Source organism: Ceratotherium simum, chromosome 10, assembly GCF_057802395.1.
Source record: "Ceratotherium simum simum isolate JZ-2026a chromosome 10, ASM5780239v1, whole genome shotgun sequence".
NCBI lineage: Eukaryota > Metazoa > Chordata > Mammalia > Perissodactyla > Rhinocerotidae > Ceratotherium > Ceratotherium simum.
Genome location: NC_141909.1, coordinates 72,780,996 through 72,799,451, shown reverse-complemented (window position 1 = coordinate 72,799,451; position 18,456 = coordinate 72,780,996). Strand labels below are relative to the sequence as shown.

Sequence of the window (18,456 nt, the reverse complement as noted above, 5' to 3'; positions counted from 1 at the left end):
ATTGAGTTCAACTTCTTGCCACAAAGCTTGTCTCAAAAGAAAAGCCATTTTCTCAGGGGCGTATTAAAGGCGTGTTAGATTACGGCCTCTGTAAAGGCAGGTGTAGAAACTGTATGTAAGGGTAACTTACATCACTGGCCACACTGTCTAAACCATTAAGACTCATGGAGAATGTTCTCTTTAAGATGAAAGAGATGCCTTGAGAAAGAAGGCTGCTTCTGCTCTAATGGTGGCCTGGCAGCTGAGTCACAGCATAGTTCATAGACGGGGGCTCTGTTTACAGTGGTGACCGTTAATATAATTGGTGAGAAGGTGGGAAGAAATCGAGAGTTTAATTCTACTGCTAAGAACTATAATGGAGGCCCTGGACCTTTATGTATTAGTTGTCAACTAATATAGCTCTGTTGACTAAATGGCCAGTAGCACATGGTTCACCTCTCTATCTCTGAAGATGCGGTGAAAATACAAAGAAAAGATTTTTTTCGCAGTGTTTTGCTTTATGCTAGTGTTGTCCCTTGATTTCCCTTGCATAATTGACAAGCCCAGCTCTTCAATGTGTTTACAAGTTAATGTTGAGTGACCCATACAAAGATTGGGAGGTGAATTGGGTGCAGATTGGCTGTGGGACAGCAGCCCAGTTAATCCTGAGGAAGTGCTTAGTCAGCCAAATGCGGCATTAACAACTTCAGTAGATCATGAAAAGCAACACCTCCGTTAGCAAATTGAGTTTTTGTTGAGGGTTAATTTAGAAAATGAGGAAGGAATTCTTAACTGAGAATGTATTGGCAAGTGGCATTGAGATTTACTGAAAAATGTCAACTTGTCTGGTGCTTAAAATATCATGCGGTAATTCTAAAGATTAGTGGAGAGTAGTTTCCTAACCCAGACTCTCAGGTGTCCTTTGTGGATACACAGGATGGAAGTTTTTGATTTCTCAGGAAGAGCTCTTTTGTGGGGAAAAAACTTGTAGTGAGAAGTGAAATGACAATCCTTTAACTGCTACAGAATATCCCTACAACTTTGAAAAGCATACATAGCTGGCCTTTGTATCACACAACAGAAGACCATCTCAGTTTTTTTGTTCTATTTTTTCTCCTTAGTGAGAATTGAGTATTTCTGCAGAAAAAAATGGTTTATGCCAAGTAGAGATGAATTTTTAGAAATCATCTCCCAGGCCTTTTTGAAATTCATGCTGAAATCTCTTCCCTTGTTGCAGACGGTCTAGATGAGGCACAAATATATTAATTCCCCTGGTTTCATGCCGTGCCCGACGTCCCTGCTCTATTTCTGTCTGCATAGTCAGGAAAACCTTTCGTCTTTAATATTTGAATACAATATTTAATGTCTACACAGTAAAACTATTTGAACTTCAAACCACTATTGAGACCAGGTGTAAAGTAGCTAATGGTTTCTTGATCTCAGAAATGGAGATGAATGTAGAGTGTATTTTTCTGAAGTGTTTGTAAAACTCCTGCCTCAAGATTATTATTTAATGAGATTAACTTTCAAAGTTGTTTCTGAGCTAAAACATTTATTCTAGTGCAAGACAAAAAAATGGAGAGCCTGTCCAGAGTTAGGGGAGAAGGTGTGATGCTGGCTTTCCAAAACATGACTAAAATTGTGTTTTATACGAGACTGTGTGATACCATTCCTGTAGCATCCATAGGAATTGCTGGGCAGGCCTCTAGACAAAGGCCTGTACAATGAAGAGGAACAAAGAAGGCCTCAAAACCAGGCTCTCAAATTGTTGGTAAAGATAGGGGAGAATTAAGAGTCTGTTAAGATCCATGGGGCCGGCTCCGTGGCTTAGCGGTTAAGTGTGCGCGCTCTGATGCTGGCGGCCCGGGTTCGGATCCCTGGAGCACCCCGAGGCACCACTTCTCCGTCCAACGTGAGGCCGAGTCCCACGTACAGCAACTAGAAGGATGTGAACCTATGACATACAACTATCTACTGGGGCTTTGGGGGGAAAAAACTGAATAAATAAAATCTTTAAAAAAAAAAAAAAAAAAAAAAAAAAAAGAGTCTGTTAAGATCCAAACAACTTGTTTCAGGAGTCTATCTGACATGATACTTATTTTCTTCAAAAAAATGAATATTTATACAAAAATTGTTTCCTTTATCCTTGTGATTCTTTATTATTTCTGTTTCATTTAGGGTGACTCCTGCAGCGTGGATTACATGTTAGGTCACTGTGCTAATGTGTGAAGAGAAAAACATCTAAAGTAGGTGAAATTTAATCAACAAATGTATATTTTCTTTAAGTTTTGGTGTAGAATTTTGTTTGGTGTCTTTTGGTTGTTGTTAATATGAAGAAAATGAGTTCAGTTCTCATAAATATTAAAGAAAAAACTGCTACCTATTCGTAAAATGGTACGGATGCAAACTTGAGAAAAATAACTAGGATGGGGCCAGAACTGTGAGAAGAAATGTATACTAGAGCGAGGTATATTTGTTAATTGGGATCTGGAATTTAGACTTTTTTTATTTGCTGTTTGTTTAATAGTGACAAGAATTGTGCAGTACTAGGGAAGTTTTGGAAGATGCTGTCAATTTTACCTTAAAATGACAATGTGGTGTTTCTGTATGTTATCTCTTTTTGATGTAACTTAGGTATCTTGGGAGAAAAAAATCTAGTTTCAGTTCCCATCATCTTTAACAACTGTTCTGGGCACACATGAGGGATAGCTGGGGTCATGGTCCAACTTTAAGTCAAGGTCAGAGTATTCTGGATTCAAGACACAGAGTTGTACAACAAATGAGATACCAGTCAGAGACACTGCCTGAACAGTATCTGAGCCACTCCTGCATCTTACAGTGACCTAGGATTTTTTATTTTTTGAGTATTATGATGGAGTATTGAGTATTATAGATTTATATATTCAATGTGTTTTAATCAATCCCAGTCATTCTTTTTGATGTTCACAGTGTCCCTATTTGACCAGTGGGGGCCCCTTAAATTGGCTGTTGTGTTCTTTTGACATGACCCATTAGTATCTGGGTACTTCTGTGCTTTCTAGAACAAAGCTCACCTTCATTCCCAGTCCCAGACCTGGAATCAGTCAAGTTTTGTTTAGCAGCGTGATAGTAGGATGGTATTTTGAAACCAAAATGTTGACGCTGATGGGATGCGATACGAGTGACATGGCATCACCAATGACATACGTGTTAAAATGTTAAACTCAAGGGACCAGCCTGGTGGCATAGTGATTAGGTTTGCACGCTCTGCTTTGGTGGGCTGGGGTTTGCAGTTTCAGATCCCGAGCATGGACCTATGCACCGCTTGTTGAGCCATGCTGTGGCAGGCATCCCACATATGGGGTGGAGGAGGATGGGCACGGATGTTGGCCAGGGCCAGTCTTCCTGGGCAAGAAGAGGAGGATTGGCAACAGATGTTAGCTTAGGGCTAATCTTCCTCACCCCCACCCCCCCAAAAAAGTTAAACTCAAATCTGGTCGAGCCTTTAGAACTTTCTTCCCATTTACTGGAAATGCAAGGACTAGAGGAACAAGTTAAATGTCATGGTGATAAAACTAGCAGGCAAATCCAGACTACGAGGCATTCTACCAGACATGTGGCTTAGTTTATTTAAGAAGTCAATGCCACAAAGAATGTGGGGAGGACTGTTGTGGATTTGAAGAGACTTAAAAGACATCACAAAAGCAATATGGGGTTATTACTTGAATCCTACTTTGGAAAAAACTTATAAAATAATTCTGGAAATTGTCAGAGAAATTTTAATATAGATTCATTAATAGATGATATTAGGTAATTATTAATTTTTGAGGTGTGACAATGGTATTGTGATTGTTGAGCTGAATTGTTTTGGTGATATGGGCTGAAGTGTTGAAGGGTAAATGTAATAATGTCTGTAGTTTACTTAAAATTATCTTACAGCAATAAAAATCAGAATAAAATATTTTATAACTATATAAAAACATACAAATACAATATATGTTATGTATATGTGAACCAGTTGTAGCAAACTCTTAACAATTGTTGAAGAATTGTTGAATCTTGGTGATGGGTATTTATTTTACTATTACTTCTCCTTATCTATATGTTTAAAGTTTTTTTTATTATAAAAGAAAGTTAAAAAAAGGGAATGGGGAACTCTCTGACTTTGGGACACAAGAAGCTGCTTGCTCCTGAGAGCTTTAAGCCAGTGTTTCTTCCTACATTTCCTGCCTGGGAGACGGTACCACTGTCCTCCCAGCTTCCAAGTCAGAATCTGAAAGTCTTCCTTGTTCTTCTTTCTCCTTCAGCTTTTTCATTCAACAAGCGCCACTTTTTCCCAGTTATATCTTCTAAGTATGTCATGAATCTGCCCCTATCTTTGGCCACTACCCTGGGGGACCCTGGCAGCAGCCTTCTGACTTCCTCGCTTTTCCATCATCATCTTCCTCATATCCATTCAGCCCCCAGAGTAATCTTTCTAAAGTGCAGTTCTGATCACACTGCTTCCTTGTGACTCCCCATTGCTCAGAGGATAAAGTCCAAGCCCCTAGCATGGTGTGCGATGCTGCGTGACCTGGGTCACCCATCCTCGCTCCAGCAACATGGAGCTCTACTCCTATTGTCTTCTCTGTGATGCTCTTTGCCTCCTCTTCCCTTAGCTGACTCCTCATGGGCATGTCTAAATTCCCAAACGCACGAGTCCCCCTCTCCAGGACAGTTCCTCCGCCACGCTGCTACCGTAGTGGACTGCAAGTCCCCTGTATTAGCACGTGCATGGCGCTGTTATTGCATTTGCCCATAGTTGTGCCAGGCAGTAGACTGGAGCCAAAGTGCCTGAGTTTGAATCCTCCTGTGACCTTGCATGACTAAGTAACTTTATCCTCCATGCCTGTAGTTCTCATCTATGGAGTCAGGATAACAATCATAGATCCTAACTCACAAAGTGCTGAGGGCGAAGTGAATCCACACCTGGCAAGTTTAGAATAGTGCCTGGCACCTTATAAGCACTCAGTAAGTGTTAACTATTAATATTGTCTGAATTGTATTCCTATTTTCTCTCTAGGTGGTGAGCTCCTTGAAATGAGGGGCAGTATTTATACACGTTACCATGTGCCAGGCACTGTGTTAAGTGCTTGTGTTTCACTTAATCCTCACTAACGAGGTAATTCTTCCTCCCTCCCTCTCTCCCTCTCAATTCCCTCTCTCCCCCTCCTCCCCTGTTGCCTCCTTCCCTTTGCTCTTCCTTCCTTCCACACATAGTTTAGTGCCAAGCCTGTGCTGCCATCCCTAGTTTACAGATGAGGATGCTGAGGCATGGAAAGGATAAGGAGTTTGTCCATATGCACATAGCTAGTTTAATGGAAGCCCCTGGTTCGAGCTCCCAATGCCTAACTCTAAAGTTGGTACATGCAACATTGTACTCTCCATTCTTTGTATCCACAACATGTAGCATCATGACTGCCTTTTAGTGTTCACTAAATGTTTGTGAAATGAATGAGTGAATGTAAGTTAAAATTAGGGAAAGAGGGACATATGGTGGGGTATGGTGAACTCAGGTTTGGACGTAGGCATAATATGCTCTGAACATCCCAGCGAGTAACCTGTCCAGGAGATATTTGGGAAGTGCAGGCTCAATGTCAAGCCATGGGCGTGCTGAGCGGACAGAGGGGAACCTGGAAAGCACGTGCATCAGTCCTTTGAAAGTCAGTCTTGCATTTTGCTGAGAATTCACGTTAAACTGAGCAATCTGGGCCAAAATCTTTATTTTCTTCCCTTGAGGTAAATAATCAACTTTTTTTTTTGGCTGCCCTCTTATCCTCCATAATTCCTCGAAGATCACTCAAGTTTCCAGGATTATGTTTACAAATTCCCTCATGATTTTAGCTCTTCTGAGCAGGGACTTAAAATAATTAGCTGCTAGGAGTTCTCTTATTACTTCCATAGTTGAATATCTTCTTTACTACTTTCTCTGGGGTTTTCCAGATTTTGAAATTCATTCTTCTTGTTCGTACTGCCTGGAGAAAGGCCAATTTCCGTTTTGGCAGTGGGCAGAAGGCCAATGTCACTTCATCAGGGAAGGCTTCCTTGACTGCCCTATCTGAATTAGTCATCCAATCCCCGTGACTGTCATACTATCCAACATTAATAGCATTTATTTTCATTGAAATTATCTTAAGCCATAAACACTGTGTGTCTCTAGTCCCTCCCCATGGGAATGTAGGCTCTGTGATGGCAAAGCCTGGCATATCCCACTCACTACTGGTGTGTGTGCTGCAGGTGCCCAATAAGTACTTGTTGAATGAATGAAATGGGGATGCAAGTGGCATGGAGAAAAGAAGAAGATTCTAGAAAGAAGGGTAAAAGCAGGGAAGAGCCCTGATGTGCCTCCAGCATGCTGCACTTACTGCTACAAAAGCACATTTCCTTCAGTGCTTTATTTTCTATTTCAGTAGAAAATAGAATAATTTCCTATTCTATTATATCATTGTTTTCTGTGCTATTCTGTCTCCACTTCTGGCCTGTGGGCTCTGAGAGCTTGGTAATGCTTGCTAACTTTTCCATTCAATTCAATTCATTCCTTGCATTCACTCATATACGATTTGTTGAGTGTGATTACAGGCTAGGCAGTATTCTGGGAGCTGGAGGTCCCTGGGTGACTCACAAAGGAAGAGAGACTGGATATTGCAAGACTCTTGACATCATAATTTTGCTTGTGGCTTATCCTGCAGCATCAAAGAAATATTTTCCTCCTCTTGTTGCCCAGGAAGTCTTTATTTAGAAACCGTTAGTTACTATAACCTGTAACCCAACCTCAGTTCCCCAGGAGACCTTAATCAACCTGCTTATGGGCTGACAGGATTAGGAGTTTTTACTTATTTAACCACTTTCAAAAAACATTACACTGATCAGGCTGACTTTTTTTTTTTTAAATGAGGCTAGTAGTTATATTCTTTTGCATTATAAGTAATTTATGTGTTTCAAACCTGAATATAAGTAATAGTATAAATTCAATTATGACAACAACACTCTTTCCATTTTTCGTATTTATTGGTAATAGTTTATTTAAAAGTTATTTTTGCTTAAAATAGTTATTATTTTTTGATTTATAAAGACCTGCCATGCTCAGGATATGTGAAATGTAGGAAAAAAAATTTACTTCTCCTAAGAGAGCAACTGTTAGTACAAAACAATACTCTCACTTATTAACCAGATACAAGAATATCAGCTGATTACTTCAAAGATGATATTCACGCACATTATTTAGAATGCTATATTTGAATTGCCTATCAAGAATATTCACATAATTTATGAGGTTCTTTTTAAAAAAAATTATCTTGTATATCCGCCATCACCTCCCTATGAAACTCCAAAATCCCCACTCCCACTGTCGCTCCTCTTCCCTCATAATCTCTCCTTCTGCCACACCCTCCCCTTCCTTGGAAATCCCATCCTTTCTCATCACTCTCCTGCATCTCTCCCCACTTCCCAAGCCACCTCTTTTCTTTCTCATCACCTACTTTCACCACCACTATCAAGTACCCTCCTACCCTCTCATCCCCCACCCCTCTTCCTCCCTCGCCTCTCCACCCCCCTCTTGCATTCCCTGCCTGTGGGCATTTCCTCAGCTGGTGAATCAGAGTCACTCAGCCTTCCTCCCCTGTCAGGCATGCTTCCTACTAACTCTTTGTAAATGGTGCATGGAATCTTCTGGCTAGTGCCACTACATGTACTAGTGATTGTCACGAGGAACACATAGATGGACCAGCAGAATAGTTGTCTTAGTTGGCAAAACTTAGGCTGGTAAATTCTTTCCATGTCATTTGTTTTTCCTTTTGCCCCCGTCCAAAGGACTGTACTGTCACATCTAATTGTTTCATTAATATCTGGAAAATGGGGTTCATTTTCTTAAAAAAAGAGAATCATCGATTTCTTCCGCTTGTTTCACCTATTTTGGATTCAGACAATTTTTTTTGCAATTGTTTTTCCAAATAGCATTCCTGGACTTCTGAGAGATAACTCTTTACCTTTGATTCCATGGGATTTAGCATAAGAGGAATGTCAGAAATGAGTAAAGTTGGTACACCAAAGATATCACGGATAGCTGGAATACTTTGTTGCATTTTATTATTTTTATCAAATTGAGAATTCTTGTTTCTTATTCTGTAACATCTGTAAGGGCTAAAGCTTTGTTCTTAAAAACAACAGAAGTTTGAAACGTCACTCTTTAGGAAAATGATCTTTCGTATCTTCTGATACGAGATCAGAATATGGACACGCCATTTCTTTTCAAAAGCCACTTAGCTTGAGCTTGGAGCTTTCTGTGTCATCTCTTCCAGCTGAAGCCATTCTTTTTTTTTTTTTTTTTTGTGAGGAGATCAGCCCTGAGCTAACATCTGCCAATCCTCCTCTTTTTTTGCTGAGGAAGACGGCCCTGGGCTAACATCTGTGCCCATCTTCCTCCACTTTATATGGGACGCCGCCACAGCATGGGTTGCCAAGCAGTGCGTCGGTGCGCACCCGGGATCCGAACCACCGAACCCCGGGCCGCCGCAGCGGAGCGCGCGCACTTAACCGCTTGCGCCACCGGGCCGGCCCCTGAAGCGATTCTTTTTCCACTTCACATGACAAGTTTGTTTGGGAGACTAACCAAGTGTGGGCTTTAACATGCAGAGGACAGTCCCCCTCTGCTGCTCTGACAAGGGCTTGCTCTTTGACAGTGGCCCCTTACACGCTGACACCTCTAGTATGTCCAGCATACCCCCATTCATCATAGGTTCAGCACCCCGCTCTGCCATCTCGTGGTCCTTTTGAGGGGTTATTTTTCATGAAAAAGAGATATGGTATGGGTGACTCAGGGGAGGGAGCTCCATTACCAAATAAGGGTTTATTCTAACCACGGCAAACATCCTCACATCCCTCCACCAATGCACGCAGCTGGAATTCAAGTTGAATTGAGGTTTCTGAATGTTCTTCTTTTCCTGGGTGCTGCCGCTGCCACAGTGTAAGATGGATTTATTCCAATCTATCTGAGGCCTGAGTCCAAGTCAAAAACTGGAAAATTTCAAAATAAGAAATTAATGACCATTAGAATTCCTTAATGAGGACATGCAGAGGGTTTCTCAAGTGATGCATATAAATGTTTCAAAATGAAGGGCAATGAACATGAAGTGACTAGTAAACATAAATCAGAACTCATTCCTTTTCCGACTAGGAGAATGAAAAGTAATTATTTTAATTTCAAGTCTAGCATCTGAAAGCTAATTCCTTCTAAATGTGCAGGTAAATTTCTTTTTAAAAGATGGAGTCGATGCCATGACATGATAGTGTGATGACACGACATGATGATTTGATAGTCCTCCTCCATGGCAGGCTGTTCCCTGCCCATGCCCCTGGACCAAAGCACATCAGGACCTGCTGAAGGTCTTTTAAGACAAAACTCATCCTCTTATTTCACTGACTAAAATCCTTCCCACAGTTCCTCATTGCCTACTGGACAAAGTCCAAGCTCCTTCTCCAGACAGGCCCAGCCTTGCACACCTCCCCCTGCTCGCTGCTCTGACCCTGTGGTACATTACATGACCCAGAACTCAGGCTCTTCTGATGGATCACACTGACTTCCTTGACCTGGTGCCTATTCCTTTTGGAATCCCCCTCCCTGCTTCCTCTCCCCCTTCCACCTTCCTCATTCTTCACTATTCAACTTAGACATCTTTCAGGAAACCTTTCTTGACTTCCAGTGCTAGGCTATGCACCTCTTCCAATACATGGTAGCATTGATCACAGCATCATTATGTCTAGTCTCTTGTCTGTCTGCATTGTGAGGCTGTGAGTCCCATGGGGGCTAGGACTATGTTTGAACTCATTATGTCCCAGTACCTGGCATGAAAATATTTGTTGAATGGATAAACCGTTAGATGCTATATAGGAGAGCCACTGGGCAATCTCACACATAGCATGACTTCAGCTACCATCTGTATGTTGATAACTCTCAAATATTTGTTCCTTTCTAGATCTCTGAATTCCTGGCTAGCAAAACTATCCAACTGAATGTGCCACAGGTGCCTCAAATCCAGCATCTCTTTTATGTCCTCTCATGTGCTCAAACTGCTGTCCTCTTAGCCTTTCCTGGTAAAACCAGTGAATGACACTCCCTTGCACTCAAATCCAAAGGAGCCGGCTATAAGTTACCCTGAATCCTTCACTCTCCACTGCCCTCTCCTTAGTCAATTATCAAACAGTAAGTTCTCTTGCTTTTACCTTCTAAATCTCTCTGAAATCCATCCTTTCTTCTCGACCTTGCTATCCCTATCTCCTGGTAAAAGTCAGCTTCCTTTCTGGTTTCCTACCTCCATTATTACCCTTTCTGCTCTGTATTGCTGCCTTTATGAATTTTCTAATGTAAAATGTATTTAATAATAAGTAGTTTTTTAGCCTAAGTACAATGTTTCCCTGCTATAAACCCCTCTTGTAGGACCACATCTCCTTGCCTATGGGCTTCTATGACTATAATTGCCTGCTGCTTTCCCACTTTTTGTTTTCTAGAATTCTCTGCAATACTATTTTTCTTGTACTTCCCTTGGCATGTACTGCAAGTCTATATCAGACTATCATGAACTTGAAGGTGAGCAAGCGTGACATTATTTTCAAATACTGAACTCAACTTTGCTTTTGAGAATGATAGCTCAATCTTTCCCATTTTGGCATATTCAATCTAATCCAGGGATTTTTTTTCAGCTACACTCAAATGTTATTTTCTCAATCACTGTCAAGTTCAAAGCTTATCATGGTGGGGCAAATGTTCTGTTTCCCAGGGTTGCTTTTCTCTCCACTTTCACCTGCCTTTCTTTTTGGAGGTGACATTAAGTGACTGAGGGGAAGGGGACTAATGTACTTTCTGGCACTGGGAAAGGGGTGTCTGGTCCCCAGTGGGCATGGCTCTCTGTCCCTGTGGTATCTGCTGAGCATGGCTCCGTGGCCTGGGCATCAGATGTCTGATACTGGGATCCATCAGGTTACGGCGCTGCTGCCTGCTGCTAATGACCAAAGTCCTTACCACTGTCCTCCATAACTTCCTCTTTCAAACCTTGGACCCCTCTAGGTCACTCTTCCTCTCAGAATTCCAAAATCTTTTCGAAGATCTGAGAACATTAGTCAACTTTCTCCACACCCCATGGGAGGCAGGGGGCCTTGTGAGCTGTCTCAGCTTGGCCGCAGCTGTGGCTGCTCCCCCTCTCCCACCGTGGTATGGGCAGTGCCACACCAAGCGTGGAATAAGCCCTCAGAATAATCAACCCTCAACAAATTCTACCTAGTTTCTGTAAGTTTACAAATCTTTCATTTGAAGAGATGTCTTCAGCAGTGATAACCCGGGCTCAAAGGTTTACACAATATTTTGTATCCTTTAGGATGCTTGTGTATCTAAATGGCCACATATCTCAGAAATATATCTTTCAATTTCGATTTGTCTTTGAAGCTGTCAGTCTCATAGGGCGATGGGAAAATAATTGCAGTCAAATTAGGGATTCTCATGCTTTTGACTCAGAGTCATGGCCAAGTCCCAGGGGCTTTGCAAAAGGGTCAGGAGGGCCAACCGGTCCTCTGTGTCACCTGTCTGCACATTGTCCACTGTGATGTCCATTGTTGCATTGGGCCTACAGTTGTCGGAGCACATGGGGTGCTGGAGGGATGTCCCTGGGTCCCATCTTCTGGTACCCTTTCGCTTCCACTGATACACCACATCTCAAGCACAAAGAAACCAGCTTCGGATTTTCAACTAGTCTGAGCTGCATGGAAGTTTTTGGAGGCCATGTAAGGCCTTATCTTTCAAGACATGCCCTTTATCCATTTATTTTTTGGAGTCTGGCCACTTCTCTAGTGATTTCCCTGGGAAATAGGGCACAGGTTCTCTCTTTATATGACCCCACAGACCTCCCAGGGCTTGTCCTGGAGAGTAGGCTCTCTTCCCAAGACCCACAAACATCAGCCCTCATATCCCTTCCTCTCTCTTCCACTCCAGCGAGAGAAGTCTTCTTCTATTGTTGGGGGTATAGTATGGAGGAGAGTGGGGTGTTGTGCTCTTACCCAATGCTTTCCTATTTCCATAAAGGTCTAGGCTTTTGAAACTCAAAAGGCAGGAAGACACTCTTCCCATCAGCTCTCCGTGGTCACTCCTCTTTGCCGATGGCTTTGGGTCACACCGAGTCTCACTACGGAGGTGATGGCCTCACTGCCTGAGGTGAGGGAGGGTCCCATGCTGCCAACAGGAAGCCCGAGTGAGCCAGTGTTGTCTGGCATCCCAGGCCTTTACTGCTTCTGTAGGTTTACACTGACATATGCAATGAGGAGTGTGCTTGAAAAGCACAGGTAAAATCATATTTTGGGAGGGAGGTATTTTCTACTCTTGCCCTTCAGTGTTTAGTTACACTGTTGAACCAGGACTGTGCAGCCTGCCGAGCATCTAGGGAAACCATTTCAAGATCCAATCAAAACGCTGGATCTGTTTCTCTCTCTCTCTTTTTTTTCTATTTACTCTTGAGAAGCCTCTGAGGTATAGATCTGGTTGAAAGAGAACATAGTGAAACTAGATCAAGTGGCCATCCTTTCCCCTTTCAACCTGATGTTTGCTCTCGTCACCCAGGAAAGACGACCATGGACGTCATGTGCTTCTATGAGGAGGAGAGAAGCGAAGCAATTATAACATCACATGGCGCAGGGGAGCCAATAAGCGTTTCTCTCAGGAAGGCCCCACAATTGCTCATGGATTTACAAACATGGATGCTAATGCTACAAACCACTGAAAGCAAACAGAGGGCAGATGAGAGAGGAGAACTTCCGACAAGAGAATGATTGGCCTCCCTGAGGACCAGGCTGCGATCTCTGGAAAGGATGGCTGCTTTTCCTCAACGACACTCCTCCTTCTCCTTCTTCTGCTCCTATCCCTCCTGCTGCTGTGACTAGCTAACATTTAGAGTGCTTACTGTGCGCCAGACACTTTCTAAGAGCCTCACACAAATTAACTTGTTTAATCTTCACAACAGCTCTGTGAGGTAGGTACTATCATCAACATCTTCATTTTCTCAGATGAGGAACATAAAATGCTGAGAAGCAATTTGCCTGAGATGGCACAGTAGGTGGCAGAGCTGGGACATAACCCCAGGCAGGGGGAACCTGTAGTTCCTGGCCTGAACAACATGACAGCACCATCAACGTCTTTTGCCCGTGTACGGCATTCTAGTCTACAAAGAGCTTGCCCCGATCATTTATTTCTGAGAATAAGCTTAGACTGGGGACATCTGCTCTTCAGCCTTTTGCACCAAAATGTTCCTAAGGGCAGAGGAGAATGAATTTATCCCATCCTGCCATTCCTGGTACCAACCACACTCTTCCAAATCTCACTCTAGGCCAGCCCGTAGCTGCCCCAAAGCATTGATTCTGTTTTTGAAATTTGTGTTTTGTCTTAAAATTCAGGCCATTTTGTAACACAGTATATCTGTGTTTATTTTTGTACTCTACCCATCTTGACAAATGACAATAGGTTCAGGTTGATAGACTGGGCATATCAAACAAGCTCTGCTTCTCTGAGGGATAAAGAAGTCTGGGCAAATGGGGGAAGATAGAGAGGACAGCTATATCCTCCAGTGACAGATGGAGGTCTGAGATTCCAGGGCCCCAAGGTAGGCTTGTAGCAGCAGATACACAGCACTTAAGCACTGTTCCCCTCAAGCCTGGCCTTGTAGCCTGGGAGCAAGTGCTGAGGACCCTCCTCTGTGCAAGGTGCAGGCCATGGCTCTCAGTGTTACACCAGATAATGTGAGGGGCCAGCACAGCACACTTGGACGTAAACATTCTCCTGACTTATCACCCTCAGCTTCTCCAGGCCAAACACTGCCTGAAATCTTTCCTGATCTTAGAGCTGTGAACTTGAACAAGGCTCAGACACCTAGAGGTCTCTTAGAATCAGGCTATAAGAACAATCCCTCAATTTAACAATGTTTAATTGAATACTTTAGGAAAATGTACACATAGTGACTTGGGTACCCCTAACCTTCTACTGCTTGTATCCAGACCTAAGCACCTCTCTTTTTGGGGGAGCGTGGGGATGGCATTATAGTACCAGGGTTATGAGCATACGGGTTTTTGGGAACCAAATGGGACACTTTGGAGTAACAAATTCTACAGGACCTGTGGACTTGGCTCAAGCACAGAGTCATTGGCAATCACCCACGTCCCCAAAGTCCTGGACCTCAGCCCCATGCACAGCTGTACTGCCCTTGTGTATGTATGTGGCAGCAGCCAGAGATTAGAGAAATGGTTCGATAGTCCTTGGTCCCCATGTGCGGAGTCATTTTTCCAGGTTGGGAGAAGCTGCAGTCTGCCAGCTGTGGCTCTCCAGGGTAACCAGAACTTAGAGACTGTCCCAGCTACCGCTCTTTAGGGGCAGAGGGACCGTTGTAGTGGGACTTGGGGAGTTGACTGATTACATAGAACCAGGGGCCAAACCAGGAACTGCAGGGGGAGTCAGTAATGTATTTCAGGCATTTTCCTTTGTACGACCCAGCAGAAATACTAATTACGTTGAATCAAAACACACTCTTACAAGCAATTAAAATCATCCATTTAATTATGCATGTCTTTCCAGCACATTCTTTAAAGTACGCTGTCAAGACCACATCTTCAGATTACAATCTTATAAAATGACCTGTTCTCTAAACTCATCTCCAGGGATAGCAAGACAGCATAGTTTTGCCTGAGTGGCCCTGCCAGCAGCTAGCTGGCCTTGGAGGGCATGTGCTCATGTTGCTGTAGGATGGCAGGCTCTGGGTAGACCTGAGAGGACCTATGTCCTAACTTGGCCCTGCCTCTCCATGGTGTGTGATTTTTGGGCCAACTCCTTCACTTTGCTAAGGCAGTTTCTTCGTCTGTAGAATGGGTACAATAATATCTAACCCATGAGACTGTTGTATAACACAAGTTTAGTACAGGGACACAACCGGCATTCAATAGCTTTTCTTATTTTTACTGCCTGAAGTCCTACAGTTACTAAGATGCAAGGAAGGGGCTTGCTTTTATGCTCTCATGCTCTATTCTTTTTAAATTTAATAATGTTTTATGTTGTAAAATAGAACAACACACAGAAAAGTGCAGAAATCCATGTGGTTTAACCAATATTTGTAAAACCAATCCTCCTGTAGCCACTACTGAGGTCAAGGAAGGGATATTAATGATATCCTAGGAGCACCTTATAGGTCCCACCCGTCCCTTTCCTTCCCTTCCGGCCCCTCCCCTGCCTGCTGGGAGCCCTTCCCCCCAGTGGTCAGCCTTGCTTTCACACAGCTCCCAAACGGAGCTGGTGTGATTCTTTAAAAATCAAACCTCCTCTGGCAGTGTGCAGCTCTCCTTGCAGCACGGTATACTGAGCTTTGGAGGATTCCTGAGGACCCAACCCATGAGCCTACCTGCTCTCCCATCCCCACGTCCCATACACTTGGGGGGTGAGGCGGCTCCCATAGGCTGCTGCTCCTTTTCAGGACCAAGGGACAGCTGCCCACACTGAGTGATGAGCATGCCTTGGAAGTCGTAGTCCAATTATCCATTTCTGTATCTTCCGCCCATCTTTCCTAGTCAGAGACCAAGTTCTGTTGATTCTTTTTCTCCTAATGTCTCTAGGCTCTTCCCCGTGGCCCCAGCACAGTACCTACAGAGAGGCACTGGTAACTCATTTCTCGGCAGATTGCCTAAGGTTTAGATATTAGTCAGGTAAGAAGTTTATTTCTATCAAATCTTAATGCTCTTGTTTACTCTTGTCCCCTAGTGTATTAATTCTTGAGTTTGGTTTAATCTTGTTTTCGACTTCCTTGTCAAGCTCTAAAAAGGACTGGTTTGATTAGGATAAATTTGTCTGTTTTGAAAAACTTCTCACTTTATTCTCTAATTCAATATTAATGGAGTGTGCCTCTGTGAACACGGGGCAGGATGGGAGGCGCAAGGCCCAGTCTCTGCCATTTGGATGTAAGATTTCCTAGGTGGGGCAGGGGCAGTGGGTGATCTATAAGGGCCACCCCAGCCCCTGGCCCAGAGCACTGCCCCCAGCAATCACTTATATGAATACTTGTTGAGCTCAACTACAGGAGTTCTTGGGCTACTGGAAACTGGGATCCTGGGTAACCTCTGGCTGGATAATAACCTTGGTTATACAAATCTTGATTTAGGGAATTCTTTAAGAAGTAATCTTGAGAATTCAATATCACAAATTCCTCATTTTCATGACCCGTCCTGGTAGTATTTCTATAAAAGCATTGTAAGGCAGATGATGTCGGCTTTCTGGGCACAACCGTGCAGACTCCGAGTGAAGCACCAGGAAGGAGTGCCAGCATTACACAAAGCATTAGGAGGTGTGGGGAAAGCTTGCCCTTTAGAACCCTGACCACCCAGGGGAGTCCTAGAATCAAGGTCAATGTTTGAGTGTTCCCTCCTCTATATGCTGGGCCACATCTAATAATCACTCAGATAGGTCCATATAAATAAGGACTTTTTTAAGGAGCAAAGCTTTGAAATACAGTAAATGTTTAGTAAAAGCTCACTGGATTAAAGTTGAGTTACATAAGACCATGCTTTCTTGGCATTAAAAAAAACTAAAAATTGAAGAATTCAGACTATTAACCAGATATTTTGGTAATAACCAATAACCAGCAAAAATTTTGAATTCTTTCTATATACGATCCTGAATTTAAATAGTTGAAAGCAAAAGCTTAGAGGTAGAGAGAGATAATGTGTCCAGATGCAAAATTATTTTCCTGTGGAACTACAGAAAGTACTGATACTTTTTCTAAGGATCTGTGGAAACTGTGAAAGCTATTAAAAATTGGGCAGGTGAATTGTATTTCATTATTCCCCTAGATTATCTTCCTGTTGCTTTAGCAAATGAGAAAGTTAAATGACCTCTTTGGTGAATTAAATATCTTGTTAATGTTACTGTGTAATCTTTTACGTAGTCAAGACCAAGCCAAATCAGATACAGACAAATGGAGCTATCACATCTAATTTCATTAGTGTACAATTAAAGACATCGAGAGAGATGGCCAGAACACTCTATGTGTTAGAGTTGCTTTCAATTTGAAACAGAACTTATTTCATGATATGTCAAACATTCAAACTGACTAGGTGGGGTAGGGGTGGTAATCAAGACAAAAAATGACGGTGTTTAGAATTACAAGTTACATGTTGTTCTGTAAAATCACTACAGAATTTGTAGTGTGAAATAGTTAACAGTTAAATCTTATTCTTCACACCACCCAATGCATTCATTCTTACATGTGTTTGTGCAAACATGTGTATATGAAGTCTAAATTAAAGGAGTAGCAGGAGTAGAAGGGAACAAAATGCAGTAGACGTGGAGACAAGAGGCCATAGAAGGTAAAGGGTTTTCAATGTAGTCGGAAAGGAGAGGAGGTGTGTAGTGATGGTAGGCAGTGATAGGTGGTAAAGACAGGAAATTGGAGAGAGATGCCAGGGCTGGATCCAGCAGGGTCTGTAAGCCAAGATAAGGAATTTGGACTTCATCCTAGAAGCAATGGAGGACCTTTGAGGGATTTTAAATAGGGAGGTGACATGATCAGATATGCATTTTAGAGAGATACTTTGGCCTGCATTGTGGAGAGTAGATTAGAGGGCAAGAGATAAGGAGTTAGGGAGAGCAGTTAGGAGAGCTTTACAGGTAAAAATAAGAAAATGTATGCTATCCTTCCATGTCCACATTTCTGGAAATCATATAATAAGGTGAAAAATCAGATGATACTATAAACTGATATCGCTTCATGTTAATTTAAATTTCACCCAGTGGAACTTGACTTTAGGATTAAAAACCCTCCATCAGGGACTATTTCTGCAATGCTGTTCAGTATGTGTCCAGAACAAAAGAGATTTAGGATGTGATTATCATGTGCATGACTACCTCTCAGTGTTTTTGAATCAAACAGGTTTTAATTATGTTTGGGATAACAAAAACTGATGTCCTTTGATATTTCTGGGAAACAAGTAATAGCCCAGGAGCCAGGAATCTTCATAATCCCCAGATCTCGATGAGTGGTTGAATTCATAGCTTATTTTTACTTTGGAAAAATTTGTATTTCTCATCAGGATGAACTTATCCTAACTAGGACAGTTTGGTTTTTTTGTCCAATCTTGAAAGCTTGAAGAATGCCATGAAAGGATATGAGTACAGCTTACCCCAGTACAGTGTTAATAATTTTGTAGAATTTTGTAGCTTGGGATCGAAGGTTTTCTTCAGTCAAGAAAAGTACAGCATTCATTTCAAGTCTGTTTTTTCCAATTTAAGGGCATACACCGCGTGTTTGTGTTTTGATGCACACTAATACCTATGTTACGTAAATATATGTTCTGGGAATAGTTGGTAAGGATGATCTAAATTGCTATCAGTAGCTTCCTTAATACTTTTAAAACCATTCTGCTTTCAATTCTTCAATTACCCTTCAATTACCC

At 42.4% G+C, this 18,456-nt stretch overlaps 1 protein-coding gene across 3 annotated transcripts in view; it reads left to right on the top strand.

Moving 5' to 3' along the window:
• The window catches only part of B3GLCT (beta 3-glucosyltransferase), a 215,293-nt gene that overhangs the window by 179,311 nt on the left and 17,526 nt on the right, over positions 1-18,456 (top strand). For 2 of the 3 annotated variants that reach the window (XR_015553476.1, XR_015553478.1), the window contains exons 16-18: positions 2,158-2,225; positions 12,596-13,004; positions 15,625-15,714. The gene's annotated coding sequence lies outside the window, so the exon portion shown is untranslated. The remainder of the gene's footprint in view (positions 1-2,157; positions 2,226-12,595; positions 13,005-15,624; positions 15,715-18,456) is intronic. The other variant, XR_015553477.1, reaches the window with a different exon arrangement.